This window comes from Carcharhinus amblyrhynchos, chromosome 9 (genome assembly GCF_965287045.1).
Source record: "Carcharhinus amblyrhynchos chromosome 9, sCarAmb.v2.hapA, whole genome shotgun sequence".
Lineage (NCBI taxonomy): Eukaryota > Metazoa > Chordata > Chondrichthyes > Carcharhiniformes > Carcharhinidae > Carcharhinus > Carcharhinus amblyrhynchos.
Genome location: NC_137332.1, coordinates 103,485,546 through 103,507,981, shown reverse-complemented (window position 1 = coordinate 103,507,981; position 22,436 = coordinate 103,485,546).

Sequence of the window (22,436 nt, the reverse complement as noted above, 5' to 3'; positions counted from 1 at the left end):
ACGGACAAGCAAGGTTGAGGGGCCGAATAGCCTACTCCAGCTATGAATTAGTATATGGGCGGCACAGTGATACAGTGGGTAGTGTTGTTGTCTCACAGCTCCAGAGAACCAATTCCCAGCTTGGGTGATTGCCTATGTGGAGTTTGCACATTCTCCTTCTGTCTTCAGACACGAGGAGAATGTGCAAACCGGGTGCTCCGGTTTTCTCCCATACTCCAAAGATGTAAAGATAAAATGCATTGGCCATGCTAAATTGACTCTAGCATTCCAAGATTATAGGATAGAGGGATTAGTGGGGTAAATATGTGAGGTTATGGGAATTGGGCTGCCCTTGTCTGAAAACCGGAGATTTCCTCCTGGCTTCAGTGGTCCTTAACATGTCACCCACCTGACAGCTAGAATTCCAGTGGTGGGCAGGATAGATACAGGAAGGATGTCCCAGATGGTGGGAGTGCCCAGAAGCAGGGATCATTTTGAGAATACGAGGGTAAACCTTTTAGGATTGAAATTCAGAGAAATTTCTTCCCCCAGAGAGTGGTCAGCCTGTGGAGAGCTGAAGGGTCTCCTCCTGTTCTTATTTCTAATGGTCGAATATAACTTTTATTCCCTTTCTCTGTCTTGCAGAATCTATAAAGCCTGACCTTGATCCAGGTACAATACCCATAAACATGTCACTTTGCTGGGGGTTGTGGGTGGGGTGACTTATTTGGTTCACAATGCCTACCGACCCTTACAAACGAATGGAAATAATCGTACTATCTGTAATGAATTTAATCAGGCAATTGAAGTTGGCCTGTTAGGATATGCACTCCCTGATTAAGGGCCAAATGGATGGGCCAATCAGGGAACCTCTTGCTTTGCACTTAACCAGGTGTGTCAGTTCCTCTGGGACTCCAAGTGTAGACCGTTAACTGAAAGCACTCTGTATGCTGCTGTCAGACTTGTAAATAAAGGAATTTTTGGAGAAGCGACTTCTGCCTCCGAAGCATTACTACATTAAGAGGATCATGGGGGGCGGTGAGGGGGTGGGACGAGTTATCTCACTGCCCTGGCCAATATCTATCCCTCAATCAACATTGCTGTCGGATAGTCGGCCCATTGCTTGTTCACTCTTTGTGAGATTCTGTTGGGTGCTAATGTACTGCAAAGGTTAAGACAGTGCGGTAAAGACCCTGTCCTCAGAGTGGATGGTAAAAACTGTCAAATGGAGAGGAGGGGGGGTAGTTGGTGGGCAATCTGGGATTCATGAAAGGGGCATGAGAAAGTTCTTTCTGTTAAAAAATTATCTTTCTTTCCCAACATGATTTTAACGGGTTATTTTCCCCACCCATGACTATTTTAACCAATATTACATTGCATTGAGTTAATTTGATACTTTTGTTGCTTAACAGTTTATAAAAGCAATACCATCATGTGCAACGCATTTGGAAAATTTCATAGAATCCCTACAGTACAGAGGGAGGCCCATCGAGCCCGCACTGACAACAATCCTACCCATTCCTGTAACGCTCGGTATTTATACTGATGACATGAAGGAGCAATTTGGCACGGCCAATCGACCTGTGGAAGTGTGGGAGGAAACCGGAGCACCCGGAGGAAACCCACACAGACATGGAGAGAATATGCAGACTCCGCACAGACAGTCACCCAAGTCCAGAATCAAACCTGGGTCCTTGGAGCTGTGAGGCAGCAGTGCTAACCATTGTACCACCTCATAAAACATTCTGGTGAAAATAACATGATTAAATAACATGGGGAGTGGCAAAATGGTGATGTTGCTGGATGAGTAATCCAGTGGTTAATGCTGTGGGAGGGACGCAGGTTCAAATCCCATCACATCAACTGGTCAAATATAAACTAAATCAGTAAAAATCAGAAGTTAATCAATTAATCCTAGTAACAGTGACCATGAAACTATCATCGACTTTTGTTTAAAACAAAACTACAAGGAGTCATGAATGTAGCCCAGGCCATCACGCAAACCAGCCTCCCATCCTCTGACTCTGTCTACACTTCCCGCTGCCTCGGAAAAGCAGCCAGCATAATTAAGGACCCCATGCACCCCAGACATTCTCTCTTCCACCTTCTTCCGTCGAGGAAAAGGTACAAAAGTCTGAGGACACATATCAACCGACTCAAGAACAGCTTCTTCCCTGCTGCTGTCAGACTTTTGGATGGACTTACCTTGCATTAACTTGATCTTTCTCTACACCCTAGCTATGCCTGTAACACTGCATTCTGCACTCTCTTCTTTCCTTCTCCATGAATGGTATGCTTTGTCTACATAGCGCACAAGAAACAATACTTTTCACTGTATACTAATACATGTGACAATAATAAATCATATCAAACTAATGCTGCCATCCCTCCTAATTCTGACCTAGAAAGTGACTCTAGAATCCTCAGCCAAGTCAGAAAAAGCTGAGCAAGGCTCTCAGTTTAAGGGGTAATTAGGGGTCTACCAATGCTGGTCCTGCCAACGATGCACACATCCCCATAAGAGAAAAATAACCTTATATTCTCTTCTTAATAGGTAAAATAAATAAAATCTTTGCAAATTCCCCATGGGTTAGCAAATGAAAGTCCTTGCTTTAAGATGCATTGTGAATGTGTAGATACTAAATCTAATTGTTTCTCCACAATAGGAAAGCCGGGACTTACAGAAAAAGGTAGATTGATTCTCTAATTTCCAATCTCCTTCCCAACCATTACTGAGAATCAGGAGGCAGCCAGACCCTCGCAGCTCCCAGTTAGGCTCAACACATGCGCCAGTCCAGATATTGTGTGATTTGGTTTACACTGCGATGTAACCATAGAATCAGAGAATCCCTACAATGCAGAACATAGAACAGTACAGGCCCTTTGGCCCTCGATGTTGTGCTGAGCTGTGTCCAAACTCAAGATCAAGCTACCCCACTCCCTGTCATTCTAGTGTGCTCCATGTGCCTATCCAATAACTGCTTGAAAGTTCCTAAAGTGTCCGACTCCACTGTCTCATCGGGCAGTGCATTCCACACCCCAACCACTCTCTAAGTAAAGAACCTACCTCGGACATCCCTCCATTATCTCCCATCATGAACCTTATAGTTATGCCCCCTAGTAACAGCTACATCCACCCGAGGGAAATGTCTCTGAACATCCCCTCTATCTATCCCCCTCATCATCTTATAAACCTCCATTAAGTCTCATCTCTCATCCTCCTCTGCTCTAAAGAGAAAAGCCCCAGCTCCCTCAACCTTTCCCCATAAGACCTACCCTCCAAACCAGGTAGCATCTTGGTAAATCTCCTCTGCACTCTCTCCAATGCTTCCATATCCTTCTTATGGGGGGGCCACTCAGCCCATCAAGTCTGCACCAACTCTCTAAACAACCCAGGTTCACCCCTCCCACTCTATACTCGTAACGCTGTACATTTACAATGGCTAATTCTGCCCAACCTATATATCTTGGGAAAGCACTTTAGCATGGGCAATCCACCTAACCTACCTATCTTTGGAGCACCCAGAGGAAACCCGCGCAGACATGGGGAGAACATGCAAACTCATCACAGACAATGACCCAAGCTGGGAATTGAACCCTGGCACTATGAAGCAGCAGTTCTAACCACTGTGCCACCGTGCCTCCCTGTAGTGATACAACTATTCCTGGGCAGAATAGAGATACCTGGAGCTGCCCGCGATTGGGTCGATGCGCATTGTTTGTATGTAATTATCATCTGCATTCCAAAGGAGAGATCGCTCTTGCTCTTAATGAGGAGATAGAATCACAGAATCCCTACAATGCAGAAGGAGGCCATTCAGTCCATCGAGTCTGCACCGACAACAATCCCACTCAGGTCCTACCCTCATAACCCCATGTATTAACCCTAGCTAGTCCCCCGACACGAAGAATCAACTTAGCATGGCCAATCCACCTAGTGCACGCATCTTTGGAGCGGAGGAGGCAATCAGAGCACCCGAAGGAAACCCACGCAGACACAGGGAGAACATGCAAACTCCACACAGACAGTTAGCCAAGGCCGGAATTGAACCCAGGTCCCTGGAGCTGTGAGGCAGCAGTGCTCACCACTGTGCCACCGTGCCACCCCATGCCTGCAGATGTCGCAGTAGTTTCAGTCATGAGTTCAGTTTGTTGATGGCTCCTTCCAAAGGGGGTGCATTGGCCCCAGTGCCATCTTTAAGTCAACTCTGCTCAGTCAATGCACTTTTACTGTTAAATAGACTGTGCGAGTCCCACTGTCCCACCTCCCTCCATCTCCTTCATCAACAACATGGCGTCAATGGACACTATCTCCTTTCAACATGGGAGGATAATGTGGAGCCTGGGCTCACTCCATCCATGAACGCAGAGTCAATGGCGGATTTATCCCCCACCCACCCTGAGAATAGACTGGTCTTCCCTTTGCCAGTCCAACCACTCCAATGTCCCAATTCTCATGGAGTCCATCGATGGCCATTTGTTCAGTTTGACCATCCCGGCGCATGTTAGAGAGACATCAAGGGTTTGTCTGTCCGAGTTGTGCCAGAACCAATGGAAAGCCTCACCTTTATTTATTTTAATCCTTTTCAGAGCTTCAGGATCTGTTGACAAAAGGAGGTGGGTGACCAAGAGGATCCGGATAGGGAATGTTTGATGGGATAGATGTTTCAGCTTATGGGGGCAGTCCTAGGGGCCTTAAAGACAGGAGAATCCCCAATAAATCAAGTTGGGAATTCTGTTGGGGATTCTTTCCCCAGAGTGTATGTGTGGCGAGAATGTGGAGCTTGCAACTCCACAAGGGTAGTTGAGGAAAATGGCACGGATATGTCTGAGTGGGGAGGGGGCGGAAGAGGAGAACTGAAAATGTAGCTGAGGAAGGAAAGAGCAGAAGGATAGACTGTGAGGGGAAAATTGTGCAGAATGCACACACATACTCTAGCACAGAGGAGATGGGCAGAATGGCCTGTTTCTGTGTTATATGTGATATTAGTGATAGACCGCCATATCCTAGAATATTCCTTTTATGAGCCCCTTCTCTGCAAGAATCTTGGTGTATCAGAGAGACAGTACTGAGGGAGTGCTGCACTGTCAGAGAGACAGTACTGAGGGAGTGTTGCACTGTCAGAGAGACAGTACTGAGGGAGTGCTGCACTGTCAGAGGGTCAGTACTGAGGGAGTGTTGCACTGTCAGAGGGTCAGTACTGAGGGAGTGCTGCACTGTCAGAGGGTCAGCACTGAGGGAGTGCTGCACTGTCAGAGGATCAGTACTGAGGGAATGCTGCACTATCAGAGGGTCAGCACTGAGGGAATACTGTCCAATGTCTCTATTATCCCTTCTTTGTCTTTTGCCTTGCAGAACAGAAATGGAAGAACTTGGATCTTGGTAAAAAGCTTCACTGAGTTGCGGTCCTTCTGATTGGGGAACTGCTTTGAGAGTGGTATAAACCACAACCCAGTCTCTCTGCATCATCAGTTTGCGCGCTGCTTGTATCACACAGCGACATGGACACATCTCTCTCCTCCACACACATGGGAATGGCTGGGTGGAGATACTCCTTGAGCAGCAGAGTGGAACAGGCAGGTTTGCCCAAACCATCTGTTATATTCACGGCCCAAAATTCTGATTCAATGCCATATAACGGGTCACCCTTGACATCCCATATCCCATCACATCCTGAGCCAGCCCTCTCCCAGAATCCCAATCAGAGTGAAATAAAGAGGGTTTTCTAAATCCTTACACATAAAAGCTGGAACTTTACCTTCCCACCCGCTACAGGAATCGGAGTGGGCGAGGGGCGGACCATGGAAAAGTCTGCTGACATCAGGCTGCATTTTACGGTTTCAGAATGAACCCATAAAGCTTATTTATTAATGTCAAAAGTAGGCTTATATTAACACTGCAATGAAGTCACTGTGAAAAATCCTCCAGTTGCTACGCTCCAGCGCTTAATGCGCAAACTCCACACAGACGGTGAGTGACCACAGCCGGGAATCGAACACGGGTCTCTGGCCCTGTGAGATAGCAGTGCTAACCACTGTGCCACACTGTTATTGTCACAAATATTGTTCCTTGAGCACTATACAGACAAAAGCATACCGTAAATAGAGTACGTTACAGTCATAGCTAGGGCGTAGAAAAGTAGAGCATTGTTAGCGAGTTTAAAAGAATAAGAGTAGAGTTTTAAGAGCAGAGAATGCGAGTAAAAGATAGAATTAGAGGGCATGCTGGGGCACCGTTCGCAAGAGGTCGCCACACTCTGCCGCCATCTTGATTATTGAGCCTGTATCTTTATCCAGTGCAGCGTTGTAGGTCCCGAGGTGAAGACTGTAGGCCACATGAGAAAGGCCTATTACTTTGGTTCACAATAAAAGTAAGTATTGGTGGTGGGAAAATGGCATTTAGCTAAGTTACTATGGTCACCTTCTGTGTCATCTTGCCTCAGTGATTCAATGTGCTTCCCCTAACAGTGACAAGGTTGTACCAAGCAGAGGCAGGTGAGAGCATCTTAACATTCAAAACACCTGTGGTGCAAGCTCACATTATCACCAAGTAAGATCATTCTGGAGGTGTTTTTTTTCCCTTTGGTTGTTTCTGTCACATGGGCCAAAACATCTTGGATGGTGGGGTTTTCTTACCCGTTTTTCGGTGGTGTGGGCGGTGGGTGGGGAGAACGCTTCCCCGCCCGTACTGCCACTTCAAGGCAGGAGGACGGACATTCGGCTCCTCGCTCAGGAGGAAGTCCTGCCATCGTGAGAATGATTGGCCAGAGGCTCCGCAGCGCCCAAAGCAGCAGTGGACAGGAATGGGGCTGCAAACAGGCCTCTGAGTAAAAGGACCAGAGTCTAGAGCCAGGGATGAAGGGGCTTTAGCTACAAGGTCGGATTGGAAGAGGCTGGGGTTATTGTCATGAGGAGATGGAGGGGAGGGTACACAGTTTGGGAGTCTAAGGGCCCAGAGGGGAGGTGAGGCCTGTGGAGGTAGACAAAAGTGGTAGGGCGGGGGGGAGAGGGGGAGGAGGGTGTTGGTGGAGAAGCCCCAAGAGGAGGGGTCCCTGTAGGGCCAGACCTTTTGGGGTAGAGGCCTGACAGTAAAATGACGCTGCTGACGGAGGCGCTCCACACGCCCACTCCTCCCTTTCTACCCAAGGCCCGAACAGGGCTGATATTCAGACTCGCGACTCTTCCTGCCTATCTGAAAATCAAGCCTAGGTGGGAAGTGGCCCGCGAGTGGCTGGCCCCTTAAGAGCCTCCACTGAGACAAGGGTGAGCCGGCTGCCTGGGTCTCGTCCCACCCAGAGTAAAATTGCAGGAAACAGTCGGGGCAGCCAGCGCTCCGGTGGGAAGGCTCTCCAGGAAATCTAACAGTAACACCACCAGCATTCTCCGCCCCCCCCCACCCTCCCCTCCCATCTACAGACCTGTTGGCAGGCGAATGTAAAAGCAATGCCGCCAAGGTGACCTTTAGAATGAGGAGCGATTCTACAGTTTAAATTACTGGATGCTGGTTCGCGTTTGCAAAAAGTATTTCCTGTTGTCTAAGAGCGTCTTGTTTGACGGACAGAATATCTCACAATTCTAATCTGTTTAACACTTCCTCCACATCAAATGCTTTGCCTCAAGGCAGAGAAAGTTCCAGATTTCTACCCTTTCGTGTGAAGAAGTGTTTCCTGAATTTAACCCTCAAAGGTGTTGTTCTAAAGAACATAAGAAACAAGAGCAGGAGTAGGCCATCTAGCCCTTCGAGCTTGCTCTGCCAGTCAATAAGATCATGGCTGATCTGAAGAGGCTCAGTTCCACTTTCCCGCTTTCTCCCCATAACCCTTAATTCCCTTGTCTGTCAAAAATCTATCTACCCGTGACTTAAATATATTTAGCGAGGTAGCCTCCACCACTTCAACGGGCAGAGAATTCCAGAGATTCACCACCCTTTGAGTGAGGAAGTTCCTCCTCTACTCTGTTCTAAACTGCCCCCTCCCCACTTATCTTGAGGCTGTGCCCTCTAGTCCTGCTATCCTTTCTAAGCGGGAAGAATTTCTCTACCTCTACCCTATCCATCCCTTTCATTATCTTATACGTCTCTATAAGATCCCCCCTCATCCTTCTAAACTCCAACGAGCACAGACCCAGTCTATTTAATCTCTCTTCATAGTCCAACCCACTCATCTAATCTTAAGGGTTATGCCCCCCCCTTCCTCTGAGCACCACCTCCCACCTCCTCCCTCCCCCACCTCTCCACCATTCCCTGATCCCCCCATTGGAATAGATCCCCTCCATTTACTCCTTTTATTAAATATTAGGACCAATGAAGCCATTGTTTGCAGTTCACGTTCCAAACCCTATTCCTTAACTACTTGGCTCCATTCCCCTCTCCAGGTTCGAAACCCGCCACAGCAAATAGTGAAATTCAATAATAAAAAAATCTGGAATTAAGAATCTACTGATGACTGTGAAACCATTGTCGATTCTCGGGAAAAACCCATCTGATTCACTAATGGCCCTTTATGGAAGGAAATCTGCCGTCCTTACCCGGTCTGACCTACATGTGACTCCAGAGCCACAGCAATGTGGTTGACTCTCAACTGCGCTCGGGCAACTAGGGATGGGCAGTAAATGCTGGCCAGTCAGCGATGCCCATGTTCCATGAATGAATCTCCCTTTTGCTGTTCTTTCTCCTCCCGTACCTAATGATGCACAAGGACAGACTTTCATCTGTTTCCCTTAGCAAGTCACTAGAGGTCACTCCACATCAAGTATACCTGATCAGGAGCCTGTCCCGCTCTTACCACTTGTGTGAAGGCTTTTACAGGCCGACATTCAACCTGTTTGACCGCATCACGATCACACCTTCCTTGGCGACCAAGTCCTGGGGTGGAACTTGAACCCGAAGCTTCTGGCTCAGAGGCAGGGATGATAATCCACAGCAAAACAAGACCTCTTATGGCCCCCTTTGTTGTTACCACCTCAATTAGATCGCCCCTTTCATCTTTTCTATTCAAAGGGGTTTAAGCTCTTTGATGAGATCTGTCCCTGCTGTTTAACCCCAGTAGCATTCTGAAGTGATGAGCAGAAAGGCAGAAGGCCTCCTGTGTTTGAAACCCAATAATTTGGGGGTAAATTTCCACCCATGTTGTTGAGTTTTTTCTGGTAAACATTTGCAAGAATAAACTAATCACTCCTTGGTTCTGCAGCACTGAAAGCGCTCCTGGAATATCATCTAGAGAGGGGTGAGAATTCAAAGCATTTACATTCTTCCCCCTTGAGACAGTTGTGTGTGTGCTTCTAAAATACATCTGGAAGGCCGTGTCAATGTTCCTGGCATGTTCTCTCAGAGTCTTTGCGTGCCATTCAAGGGCTCTAAACATGTTCAAAGATGTACAGGTTAGGTGGATTGGCCATGCTAACTTGATCTTGATGTCAGAGGGAATAGCCAGGGTAAATACGTGGGGTTACAGAGAAAGGACCTGGGTGGGATTGTGGTCAGTACAGATTCAATGGGCCGAATGGCCCTCCTTTCTGCTCTGTAGGGATTCTATGACTCGATGTTCAAGTTATTCAAAGTGGTGAAAGTTGGCATGGTGAGTTTCCACAAGAACCTGTAGCTCCAGGGACCTGGGTTCAATTCCAGACTTGGGTCAATGTCTGTGCAGAGTCTGCACGTTCTCCCTGTGTCTGCATGGGTTTCCTGTGGGTGCTCCGATTTTGTCCCACAGTCCGAGAGACGTGCTGGTTAGGCGCATTGACCATGCTAAATTCTCCCTCAGTGTACCCGAACAGGCACCAGAATGTGGCAACTGCTGGGGGATTTTCACAGTATTTCAATTGCAGTGTCGAAAGATCTGTAGGCTAAATGGATTGGCCATGGTAAATGCACAGGATTGTGCAGTTATGGCAGGGGAGGGGGCGAGCAATGAACCTGGGTAAGATACTCTTTCGGAGAGTCAGTGCAAACTCGATGGGCCGAATGCACGGCAGTTGGAGTTGACAGCTGGTGTTGACAGTTGGAGCTCACAGTTATTGGAGTTCTCAGTTGGAGTTCACAGTTGGAAATGACAGCTGGAGTTCACAGCTGCAGTTAACAAGATTTCTTATAGCTGACCTATGTGTATAGTTAATTTTCCCAAATAAACCTCTTGTTTGTTAATCTGATTTGTGGTTTGTTGATTCCTCGCAGTTAATACCATTTGCAAAGCCACTAAATCCAGTGAAAGCAATGGCGAAGGCTACGATTATGATAAGAAAGTATTTCTGACATGATAACACATACCCCACTTAGGAATTTCCCACCTCTTACTCTTGAGTTCTTGCCATTCATTCTTAGAATGGTAGAATGATGCCAAGGCAAGGCCTGAAGATGGCAGAGCAGGTGCATCTGATAATGAAGAAGACATATGGGCCATTTGCTTTCATCGGTCATGATATAGGGTATAAGAGCAAGGAGATTATGTTGGAGTTGTACAAAGCGTTGGTTAGGCCACAGCTAGAGTACTGGGTGCAGTTCTGGTCACCTCACTATAGGAAGGATGTGATTGCACAAGGTAGAGTGCAAAAGAAATTCACCAGGATGTTGCCTGGATGGAGCATTTGATGTGGGTATGCCGGCGTTGGACTGGCGTAAACACAGTAAAAAGTCTGACAACACCAGGTTTTAGTCCAACCTATTACTAAAACCTGGTGTTGTCAGACTTTTTACTGTGGAGCATTTGAGCCATAAGGAGAGAATGGATAAGCTTGGATTACTTTCTCTTGAGCAGAGAAGGCTGAGGAGGAGCCATGTTTGAGATGTACAAGATTATGACGGGAATGAATGAGTAGGGAGCACCATTTCACTCAGAGGGCAGTGGGAATCTGGAATGTACTGCCTGGGAGGCCGGAAACCTTATAACCTTTAAAAAAAAATTGGATGAGCACTGAAATATCATAACATATGGGACAACTGCAGGAAAATGGAATTAGTGCAACTTTAGTGGTAGTTATTGCTGGTGCAGAGTCGATGGGCCGAAGGGCCTTTCATGTGCTGTACGGCTCTATGACTGTATGATACAGCACAGAAAGAGGCTCTTTGGCCCATCATGCCCATGCTGGTTTACAGTAAGAGGTATCCAATTTGCATAAACTACCTCTTCCCCACAGCCCTGCACTTGCAGTCTCTTTCAAGTATTTTCCCAATGACGTTTTGAAAGTCACTATTGAATCCGCTCCCACTGCCCCTTACAGGCAGCACGCTCCAGGGCATTCACAATGAAGAAGGAGGCTATTCGGCCCATCAGTGTCATCTCTGCTCCCACCACCTTCAAGGAAGCAGTGTGTTCTAGATCACAGCAACTTACTGCACACAAGATTGGCTTCAGCAATTTATATTCTCTTAATCTATAATGTCTTGCATGGCCTCACCAGTTTTAATTAACTGGCGCACAAATCCTTCCTTAAAACAGCAGAAAAGAAAGTGAATTTGAGGTCATTGGGGGTAGGGGCCTGGTGGGATTGTGGTCAGTGCAGACTTGATGGGCCGAAGGGCCTCTATCTGCACTGTAGCATTCTGATTCTATGATGCTCTGATTCTATGAATCAATGTGCAATATATTTCTTCAGAAGGAATTCTTCAAATGTAAACAATAAAAATGTAACAAAACTTGCTCCAACTTATAAATGAAAGAAAGAGTTTAATAAAGAAACTTCATTACTCCAAACTTGAAGCCTCACCCTGGGCCAATCCAAGCTCCCCACAATTCCCAACAGGTTCTTGTTTATAGTGAGTCAGCTGGTCAGCTGACTATTGCATCATTCTGTAATTGGTTCCATGGTTTACAGGGTCGACTGACTCTTACAGCTTGTTATCATTGGTCACATTACATCCAATACAAAGTTGTCACTGGTTACATTCTAACAATGTACACCATTAAAATACTGGTGTACCCCACCAGTTCCACACACAAGGTTATTTACAATCAGAAATTCCTAGATAGAGGCTTAGCGCAAAGGCAGCTGGCTCTACAGGCCTTGCCTGTCACATAGAATCATAGCGTTCTGACAGTGCCGAAGGAAACCATTCAGCTCATCAAGTCTGCCCAGTCTCTCCAAAACAGCATCTTAAGCAAGCCCTTCCCCCGCCGGCCTATCTCTACAGTCCTGCATATTTACAATGGTTATTCCACCTAACCTACACATCTTTGGGCACTAAGGGGCAATTTAGCATGGCCAATTCACCTAAACTGCACATCTTTGGAAACTCAGGGGCAATTTAGCATGGCCAGTTCACCTAACCTGCACATCTGTGGAAACTCAGGGGCAATTTAGCATAGCCAATTCACCTAAACTGCACATCTTTGGAAACTCAGGGGCAATTTAGCATGGCCAATTCACCTAACCTGCACATTTTGGACACTAAGGGACAATTTAGTGTAGCCAATTCACCTAACCTGCACATTTTGGACACTAAGGGACAATTTAGTGTAGCCAATTCACCTAACCTGCACATTTTGGACACTAAGGGGCAATTTAGCATGGCCAATCCACCTGAACATCTGTGGACTGCTGGAGGAAACCCACGCAGACATGGGGAGAATGTGCAAATTCCACACAGTCACCTGAGGCTGGAATTGAATCCAAGCCCTGGCGCTGTGAGGTGAGGTGCTAATCAAAGATTGGGGCCCGAAACAGGACAGCCTATAATTTGCTTTGCTCAGCTGGACCGTGTATGCAATAAGACTTTGTTTCCATTTTTCAGAATTAGAAGGTTGCATGGGGAAATCAGGTGAGTATTGGACAGCACCGAGATGTCCATCGAAAGAAACTCAAAGCAGGGGAGTGGGAAGAGAGGACCTGGGAGAAGGGGAAGGATTGGGGCCGGGGTACCCAATGTGCTAAGGGAACCAGCGAGGGTAGGACCCCCACTCCACTTCCTGCCTCAGGTGCAAGAGGGTGACCAGTTGATCTCCTCTAAGTTGTTGGCATAAAATTTGAAGCCAGGCAAGAAATGGCTCTCAAATGGCCATTCAATTGTCATTTAAGGACCTCAGCTGGCACAATAGTAGTTGGCCATCCTGGGCCTAGTGTGCTCACAGATTGGGACTAGGCAGGAGGTTAGCAGGAAGGTCATTGGAGGCTTTTACAGGCTTCTCCTTCCTCTGAAAACTTACTGATGGACCCTGTGAAATTCTACTCATGGTCACCATTAATGATACCAACCTTTTAATCCAGATTTATGGAACTCATTAAATTTGAAGCTTCTGGTTACTGTGGTGAAATATAAACTCCAGTCTCTGAATCACTAATCTAGGCCTTTGGATGACTATTCTAATGACACTAGTCTAATTTTGCTTTGGCCTTTGACTTTGATTCTTTTTGATGGAGTTTTGATTGACTATTTCGTTTCTTCTTTGAACAGGAACTCCCGCCTCCACCGGTCAGTAAATATTTACACACTCACTGTACCATTAATCAGACTTCTCAAATCCATACATTGTAGCTGAACTAAAAGGAACAAAATAGTGCTGGAAGCACTCGGCATGTTGAGCAGCATCTGTTATTGCAAAACTATTTAAGGGAGATTATCTGATGCTGGATTTTGTGTGTGAGCTTTTATATTTGTGTTTCCATGTGTACGTGAGTATCTGTGTTCGTGTGCATATGTGTGTTTGTATGCATGTCTGCATACGTCTGTGTTCATGTGTGTCTGTATTTGTGTGTGTCTGTGTTCATGTGTGCGTGTGAGAGAGAGACTGCACATGGATGTCTGTGTGTGTGCGTGCGCCTGTGTGTACATGTGCCTGTTGTCTGTGTGCGTTTCATTGTGTGCACGCACCTGTGTGTTTTCAGGTGTATGTGTGCCTGTGCCTGTGTGAGTGTCTCTGATTCTGTATGTATGTGAAATTGCATATGTGTGATTGTGTGTGTGTGTGTGTGTGTGTGTGTGTGTGTGTGTGTGAACACATATGTGTGTATATGTGCAAAACTGTATGTGCATGTGTGTATGTGTGCATCCCTTCAGGTAAGCCTCATAGAAGGTCCCATGCCTACTATTTTGAAGAGAAGTAGGGGCTGGTTGTCCCTGGTTTCTTGGGAATTAGATGGATCATAGATCATAGAACCCTACAGTACAGAAAGAGGCCCTTCAGCCCATCGAGTCTGCACCAACCACAACGAGCCCACAACCCTCAACCAACGTCACTATTAAAAAGTCATTATCCTATTGCTGACTGTGGGTAAAGTCTTGGAATTATAGAATATTAACAGCACAGAGAGGGACTTCTTTGCAAGAGCACCTTAACTAATTCCATTCATTCGTCCTTTCCCTGCTGCCCTGCAAGTGTTCCAACTTTGTAGGCTTATCTGATTCCCCTTAGGAAAAGCTACGATTGAAGCTGCCTTCACCACGCACTCAGGCAGAGCGTTGCAGATCCTAACCACTCGCTGAGTGAAAAAGATGTTTCTCTTCATGTTGCCTTTTGTTCTTCTGCCAATCTTCTTGAATCAGTGTCCTCTGATCCTTCAACTTCTCAGCAAATGGACCAGTTTCCCTTTCACCCCCCCTTGCCAGACCCCTGATGATTTTGAACACCTCCAGCTCCTTCGCTCTCTTGTGTTATGGTTCAGGTTGGAAAGCGTTTTATGAAGCTCGCTTGAACCATAAGATTTTTTACATAGAAACATAGAGAATAGGAACAGGAGGAGGCCATTCGGCCCTTCAAGCCTGCTCCGCCATTCATCACGATCATGGCTGATCATCCAACTCAATAGCCTAATCTGCTTTCTCCCCATAGCCTTTGATCCCTTTCGTGCCAAGTGCAATATCCAGTCGCCTCTTGAATACATTCAACGTTTTGTCATCAACTGCTTCCTGTGGTAATGGATTCCACAGGCTCACCACTCTTTGGGTTAAGAAATGTCTCATCTCCACCTTAAATGGTCTACCCCGAATCGTCAGTCTGTGAACCCTGGTTCTGGACAAACCCACCATTGGGAACATCCTCCCTGCATCTATCCTATCAATTCCTGTTAGAATTCCATAAATGTCTATAAGATCCCCCCCCCCACCTCATTTACCTTCACTCCAGTGAAAACAATCCTAATTTAGTCAATCTCTCCTCATACATCAATCTCGCTATCCCCGGTATCAGTCTGGTAAAGCTTCACTGCATTCCCTCAAGACCAAGAACATTCTTCCTCAGAAAAGGAGACCAAACTACACACAATACTTTAGGTTTACATTGAATTTGGCTAGTATAAACATGATACGTTCCATTTCAGGTGTGATTCAAATGACCCACTAGGGAGCTTTTATCAAACAAAGTTTATTTAAGAATATGGTTAACATATACAGAATGAAAATTAACAATTACTTTTATCAATTAGAAATCAAGCAAAAACAGAACAACCACAATAATTTATAACTCTTAACCAATATATATCAGGTGTTCCAATCAAAATTAATATCCATAGACAAAATATCCTTTTCACAGGCTTAACACAACATAGACCACTGCTCATGCGCTACTGGGATGGAGGCTGTTAGCTGAATTCTGTGGTCAAATGCTCTTGATACTCAGGATAGTTTGAAGACAAGACAGCTTCCCAAAACACCAAAGCACAGACTCTTTACTGTAGACTGGCAAACAAGATGTGCTTTCAGCTAACTTATAAAACTTTCAAATAAAAATAGAGAGAGAGAGATTTCTTTCAGCTTTGCTTCTAACTCTGCAGCCGAAAGGAAGCTGAAACATGGCCTCTTGCCGCCTGCCCTGCTCACAGATTTTCTCTTCTCCCACAATCACATCACCTGAGACTATGATCATGATTTTTAAAAATAACCTTTTTAAAAGGGACACCAATGTCTCATTTGCATTAAAACAGCTTCCCCTTTGAATATATCGACACTAGTGCCCATAATATCGACACGGTGGTGCAGTGGTTAGAACTGCTGCCTCACATCACCAGGGACCCGGGATCGACTCCAGCCTATGTGGAGTTTGCATGTTCTCCCCATGTCCGTGTGGGTTTCCTCTGGGTGCTCCAGTTTCCTCCCACAGTCCAAGATGTGCAGGTTAGGCTGATTGGCCATGCTAAATTGTTCCTTAGTGTCAGGGAGATTAGCAGGGTAAATATGTGGGGTTGCAGGAATAGGGCCTGGGTGGGATTGTTGTTGGTGCAGGGTCAATGGGCTGTAGGGATTCTACTCCACGTGAGAGCAAGATTGACAACCTTACCGCGCTCTGGGTAACAAAGTTTCACCCAGAAACCCACGCATTCATGGGGATAGTGTACAAACTTCACACCGTCACCCAAAGCTGGAATCGAACCCTGACACTGTGAGGCAGCAGTGCTAACCACTGTGCCACTTTGGCAACGATGATCTACTTAAATGGTTGGATGGGCTGGAGAGATGAATGGCCTCCTCCTCTTCCTATATCCTTCCCTTGCCCCTCCACTGCCATGACGCCCCCCCCCCACCGTCTCCCCACCCCCCACGCCCACGGCAGGAAAGTAGCTGAAGTGAACAGCTCAGAATCATTTAAAGAAAAGCTGTATGACTGAGTACTGGAGGGAGTGAGAGGATAGAAAATCATGCTGACAGGATGAGAGAAACCAGGGTGGGTCAAGGCCCTTGGGGAATTTAAGGGATATGGAGAATGGGGGGAGGGTGGGGGGGAAAGAGGAGTCAAAGTCATAGATCAGCAATGCTGGTATTGAGTGACAGGGCAAGCTGGATGGGCTGAATGGTCTGCACCTGCTCCTACTTGTGGTGTTAATGTGAATTAAAGAGAGACAGAGCATTGGGCTGATTGCAGTGTTCCTTTGCTGTTGACTTCATGCGCTGTCATGGGCTGATGAGTTACGTTGGCTGTTGTTTCTGTATTATTGTGATCCTTGCCAGCTTTTTTGTTTGTAGCTATTTCCCTGCTTCATCTGTGCATTCCGGAGGGAGCTTACAACAACTTTCGATGAAAGTAGCCCACTGGGAAAACCAGGACAATTCCTTCAATCTCAGTGAGATTCCCCGACGTGAGGCTGTGGTTCTCATTCAGTTGGATCTATCTTCATTTCAGATGTTAAAGCATTACAGACTGCTCTCAAGGAGGCAGGTGAGACAAGAATGAGACCAGGCTGGATTGCGCTTGGTTTCCAATGACACAATGAACACCCTCACCTCCATCTGTAATGTGTGGTCCTTCTCTCTTTACTTACCTCTCCTTAGCCAAGTCGCACCTCGTCCACTGTTACGTTGGCTTGGGGGTGCCAAACAGTTTCTATATTGACTCAATGGGCCAAATGGCCTACTTCTGTACTGCAGGGATTCTATGATTTTATGATTTATCAGAATGATTCCAAGAAGAAGAGAATACCGCTAATTGGATAGACTGGAGAAGCTGGGATCATTCTTTTTCCAACAGGAAAGTTTAAGGGAAGATTCTCTAAAGTGTTTAGAATCAGATTGAGGGAATTAAGAAAACATATCTCCATTGGTTGAAGACTCAATAACCAGAGTCATCGATTTAATGTGATTGGGCAAAGACCCAGAGGCGGCATGAGGTTAAAGCTTTGGATGCAGCAAGTGCTTTGAAAAAGCCAGTGCAGACTTGCGGGACTGAATGTCCTCCCTCTGGACTGTCAGAGTCTAAGATTCAATAAGCCTCCTCTGCTAATATAAAACCCTTTGAAAAATGAGCAAGCTCGCCTCCTCTGTGAATTCCAGGGTTTTTTTTGTAAAGCCGGACTTATTGCGATTGCAAATCAGAGGCCTGTTTCTAAACATTCTTACCCACCCCATGTACATAAAGTTAAAGGCGAGAGCAAATTGTAAAGGATAGATGGAACTGTCTAAAACATGCACCATTACTTAGTTTGTAACTAGAGGCAAGGCAGAAGGAATGTCAATAAAGATATTTTGCAATGTCACCTAAAAAATCTGAATGGAGTCGATTTATACTGTTGCCTGTTAATTGTACCCTCTCTGTTGGGTTCTTTGACAGAAGAGAAATTGAAAGCAAAAGAAAAAGGTGAAATTTGTTACTCTGTCACATCCCAATTTGTGGCTGATGACTGACTACCAGTGGCATTGCTCACGGATAGAGCGGAACTTGAAGTGTGCTTTCAGACCCTTCTCATGAATATTCCCCTAACCTACCAGGTAGGAATTTCCTGCAATCAAAGACAGTTACACTCAGCCCGATGTTGCTCTCCATTGACTTCAATGGAAATTGAGATCGGGCTGGGTGTAATCCAGTACTGCATCCCATTCCGTCAATTTCCTGATGGCTGGAATGAGCTAAAATTGCCCCTTATTTGTGCTTTTTCACATTTGAGTGTGAATCAAATGACTGTAATGTTTTGTATAATTTCACTTAGAAAACTTGCTTGAAGTAAGCAAATTGAGAATTTCAATGCTGAAATTGATAGATTTTTCTTGTTAATTCAGGGTAATAATGACTATGGCTTTAAGGCGGGTAAAGATTCAGATCAACTTTTTAAAAACACTCTTTCTTGGGATGTGGGCATCACTAGTTGGGCAAGCATTTGTTGTCCATCCCTAATTGCCCTTCAACTGAGTGACTTGCCAAGCCATTTCAGAGTCAACCACATAGCTGGAGTCACGTAGAAACCAAACCAGGTAAGGCTGGCAGATACCCTTCCCTAAAAGTCATCAGTGAACCAGATGTGTTTTTACAACAGTTATTTTCCGCTAGGCTTTTAATTCCACATTCTTTTTCTACGGTAGTTAAATGTCACCATCATAAGAACATATAGCCATCTAGCCCTTCGAGCCTGCCCCGCCATTCAATAAGATCATGGCTGACCTGAAGTGAATCAGTTCCACTTTCTCGCTTTCTTCCCATAACCCTTAATTCCCCTGTCTATCAAAAACCTATCTACCCGTGACTTAAATATATTCAGCAAGGTAGCCTCCACCACTTCAACGGGCAGAGAATTCCAGAGATTCACCACCCTTTGAGTGAAGAAGTTCCTCCTCAACTCCGATCTAAACTGCCCCCCCCCCCCCCTTATCTTGAGGCAGTGCCCTCGAGTCCTGCTATCCTTTCTAAGCGGGAAGAATCTCTCTACCTCTACCCTATCCATCCCTTTCATTATCTTATACGTCTCTATAAGATCCCCCCTCATCCTTCTAAACTCCAACGAGTACAGACCCAGTCTATTTAGTCTCTCTTCATAGTCCAACCCACTCATCTCCGGTATCAGCCTAGTGAACCTCCTCTGCACTCCCTCCAAGGCCAAAATATCTTTCCGCAGGTCAATATAGATCGACCATGGTGGGATTTGGACCAGGAACCCCTAGGGATTGCCCCAGGTCTCTATATCACATGTCCCACGACAGTGCCACCATGCCACCATCTCCCTGCTGCAATATGTTATGATGTTGGCACAATGGTTAGCACTGCTGCCTCACAGTGCCAGGGACCCAAGTTCAATTCCAGCCTTTGATGACTGTGTGGAGTTCGTACATTCTCCCCTGGCGCTGTGAGGCTGCAGTTCTAACCACTGTGCCACCGTGCCACCCTAATAATGGATTGGCCATATTAAATTGTCCCTTAATGTTCAAAGATGTGTTGGTTAGGTTGATTAGCCATGGTAAGTATGTGAAGTTACGGGAATAGGGCGGGATAGTCAGAGGTGAAAGAATCAATTATTAGGGGCGTAGGTTTAAGGTGCGAGGGGGCAATGTTTAAAGGAGATGTACAAGTGGTGGGTGCCTGGAATTCGCTGCCGGGGGAGGTAGTGGAAGCAGAAAGGATAGTGACTTTTAAGGAGCATCTTGACAAATACATGAATGGTATGGCAATGGAGGGATATGGTCCTCGGAAGGGCAGGGGGTTTTAGTTAAATCGGGCAACATGGTTGTGCAGGCTTGGAGGGCCGAAGGGCCTGTTCCTGTACTGTAATTTTCTTTGTTTTTGGTAGTAGGCCTGGGTAAGATGCTCTGTCAGAGAGTTGCTGCCGTCTTGATGGTCTGAATGGCCTCCTTCTGTACATACTGGGATTTCTATGATTTACAGTGAGTCGAGATGCTCTATTGTGCGGCCTTTGCCTGTTGCTCCACCTTAACCTCTATAACTGGAACCATAAGAAAACAAAGCCAGCCATGAACTTTGTTTATGACATCCCCACTTTCTATTGGTGAGTGATCGATGAGTCTCCATATCACTCCATTCAGGTTCCCCTGTGGGCAGTATAGTAGATGTTGAGGTCAGGGTGGGGGGGTTGATGTTCAGGGGGATGGAACTAGCGACTTGCAGCAAATTGTATAGCATCGTCCTGAGGTCAGAGCCTTGTCCTTTGAGGATACGTATTCACTGGGGCTTAGAAAAAGAATGAGAGGTGCGATTAAATTGAAACGTATAAATTGATTTGTGGATTTGACAGGAGAGGTTCTGAGACATTGTTGGAAAGTCGAGAAGTCTTAGACTCAGGATGAGGGATGGATCATTTTAAAGTTAAACTTTATTTATTAGTCATAAATAGGCTTACATTAACACTGCAATGAGGTTACTATGAAAATCCCCTAGACGCTACACTTGATGCCTGTTTGGATACACTGAGGGAGAATTTAGCATGGCCATCGCATTTAACCAGCACGTCTTTCAGACTGTGGGAGGAAACCAGAGCACCCAGAGGAAACCCACGCAGACATTGGGAGAATGTGCAGACTCCGTACAGACAGTGACCCGAGATCAGAATCAAACCTGGGTCCCTGGCACTGTGAGGAAGCAGTGCTAACCACTGTGCCACATGCTGCCCCTTTGGACTGAAGTGAGGAGGCTTTTATTCAGTCAGAGAGTTGTGAATCTTGGAAAGTCTCCAACCCAGAGGGCTGTGGATGACCAATCGCCGAGTAGATTGAAAAAGTGAACTCGATGGGTTATTGGAATTCTAGAGTTAGACGGGAATGCTAAATTAATGCAATCATGAATAATGCTGAGGCAGATTTGAGGGATTACACGGCCTCTCCTGTTCCTGTTGCTTATGATCTCAGGTTCGAGGCAAATAGGCTGTTTTGAAAGTCGCACCCTTCATTGGGAATACTGATTGGGATCTTGGACCAGGTTGTACAAGTGTCCTCTCTGTCAGCTGGTGGGAGGGCGAGCAGGGTGGAGACAGTGGAATCCATCAATCACAAAAAGCTAGAAGGCAGGTCCAACAGGTAGTTAAGAAGGCAAACGACATTTTGGCCTTTGTTGCAAAGGCGTTTAAAAATAGGGAGGTTTTGTTGTATTTGTACAGGGTATTGGTGAGGCCTCATTTGGAATATTGCGTACAGTTTTGGTCCGCTTACCTAAAAAGGGATATAGTAACATTGGAGGGTATCTAAAGGAGATTCACCAGGCTAATTCCTGGAATGAGAAGGTTGTCCTATCAAGAGAGACTGAATAGTCTGGGAGTGTATTTTTTGGCGATTAGGAGAGTGAGGGGTGACCTTATTCAAACATATGACATTCTGAGGGGGCTTGACAGTGTGGATGGTGAGATGTTTTCACTATTGCAAGAGCCTTAAACAAGATAAAGGGCCAATCATTTGAAACAGGAAAGTGGAGAAATTTCTTCTCACAGAGGGTGGTGAATCTCTGAAACTCTTTGCCCCGCAGGGTGGTGAAGGATGGGTTATTAGAAGTATTTAAAGTGAAGATGGATAAATATTTGATGGATTGAGGAATAGAAGGTTATGGGGAAATGGCACAGAAAAGGAGTTGAGGCCGGTATAGATCAGCCACGACTGTATTAAATGGCAGGGCAGACTGGAAGGGACTGGTGGCCTGCTCCTGCTTCTATTTCTTATGCTATTGTAAGTAGTTGGAATGGCACTGGACTGGTAGACCAGACAGAATCATAGAATCCTACAGTGCAGAAGGAGACCATTCAGCCCATCGCATCTGCACCAACCACAATTCCTCTCAGGCTGTATCCCCATAACCTCAGGCACTTGCCCTGATAGTACCCCTGGCATGGCCAATCCAACCCGCACATCTTTGGACTATGGGAGGAAACCGGAGCACCCGGAGGAAACCCAGGCAGGCACGGAGAGTATGTGCCAACTCCACACTGTCAGTAATCCAAGCCAGGAATCTAACCCGGGTCCCTGGTGCTGTGAGGCAACAGTGTTAACCACTATGCCACCGTGCCATTGTCACTAACATCCTTTTGGGAAAATCTGCTGTCCTAACCTGGCCTGGCCTTAATGTGACTCCAGGGACATGTAACTGACTCTTAATTACCCCTCTGAAATGACCCAGCAGGCTACTCAGCTCAAGAGTAAATGGAGATGGGTAACAAATGTTGACCTTGCCAGTGACACCCACATCCCATTACAGAATAAATAAAACGAAGAAGATTTAAAATATGCAAAAAGGTCTGGGGGTGGATGGTGTAGAGGGATGAATGTTAGGGGGAATTTTAACCTAATTCGCCAGGCAGGAATCAAGGATAGCTTTACACTGTCTGGTATTCATCTC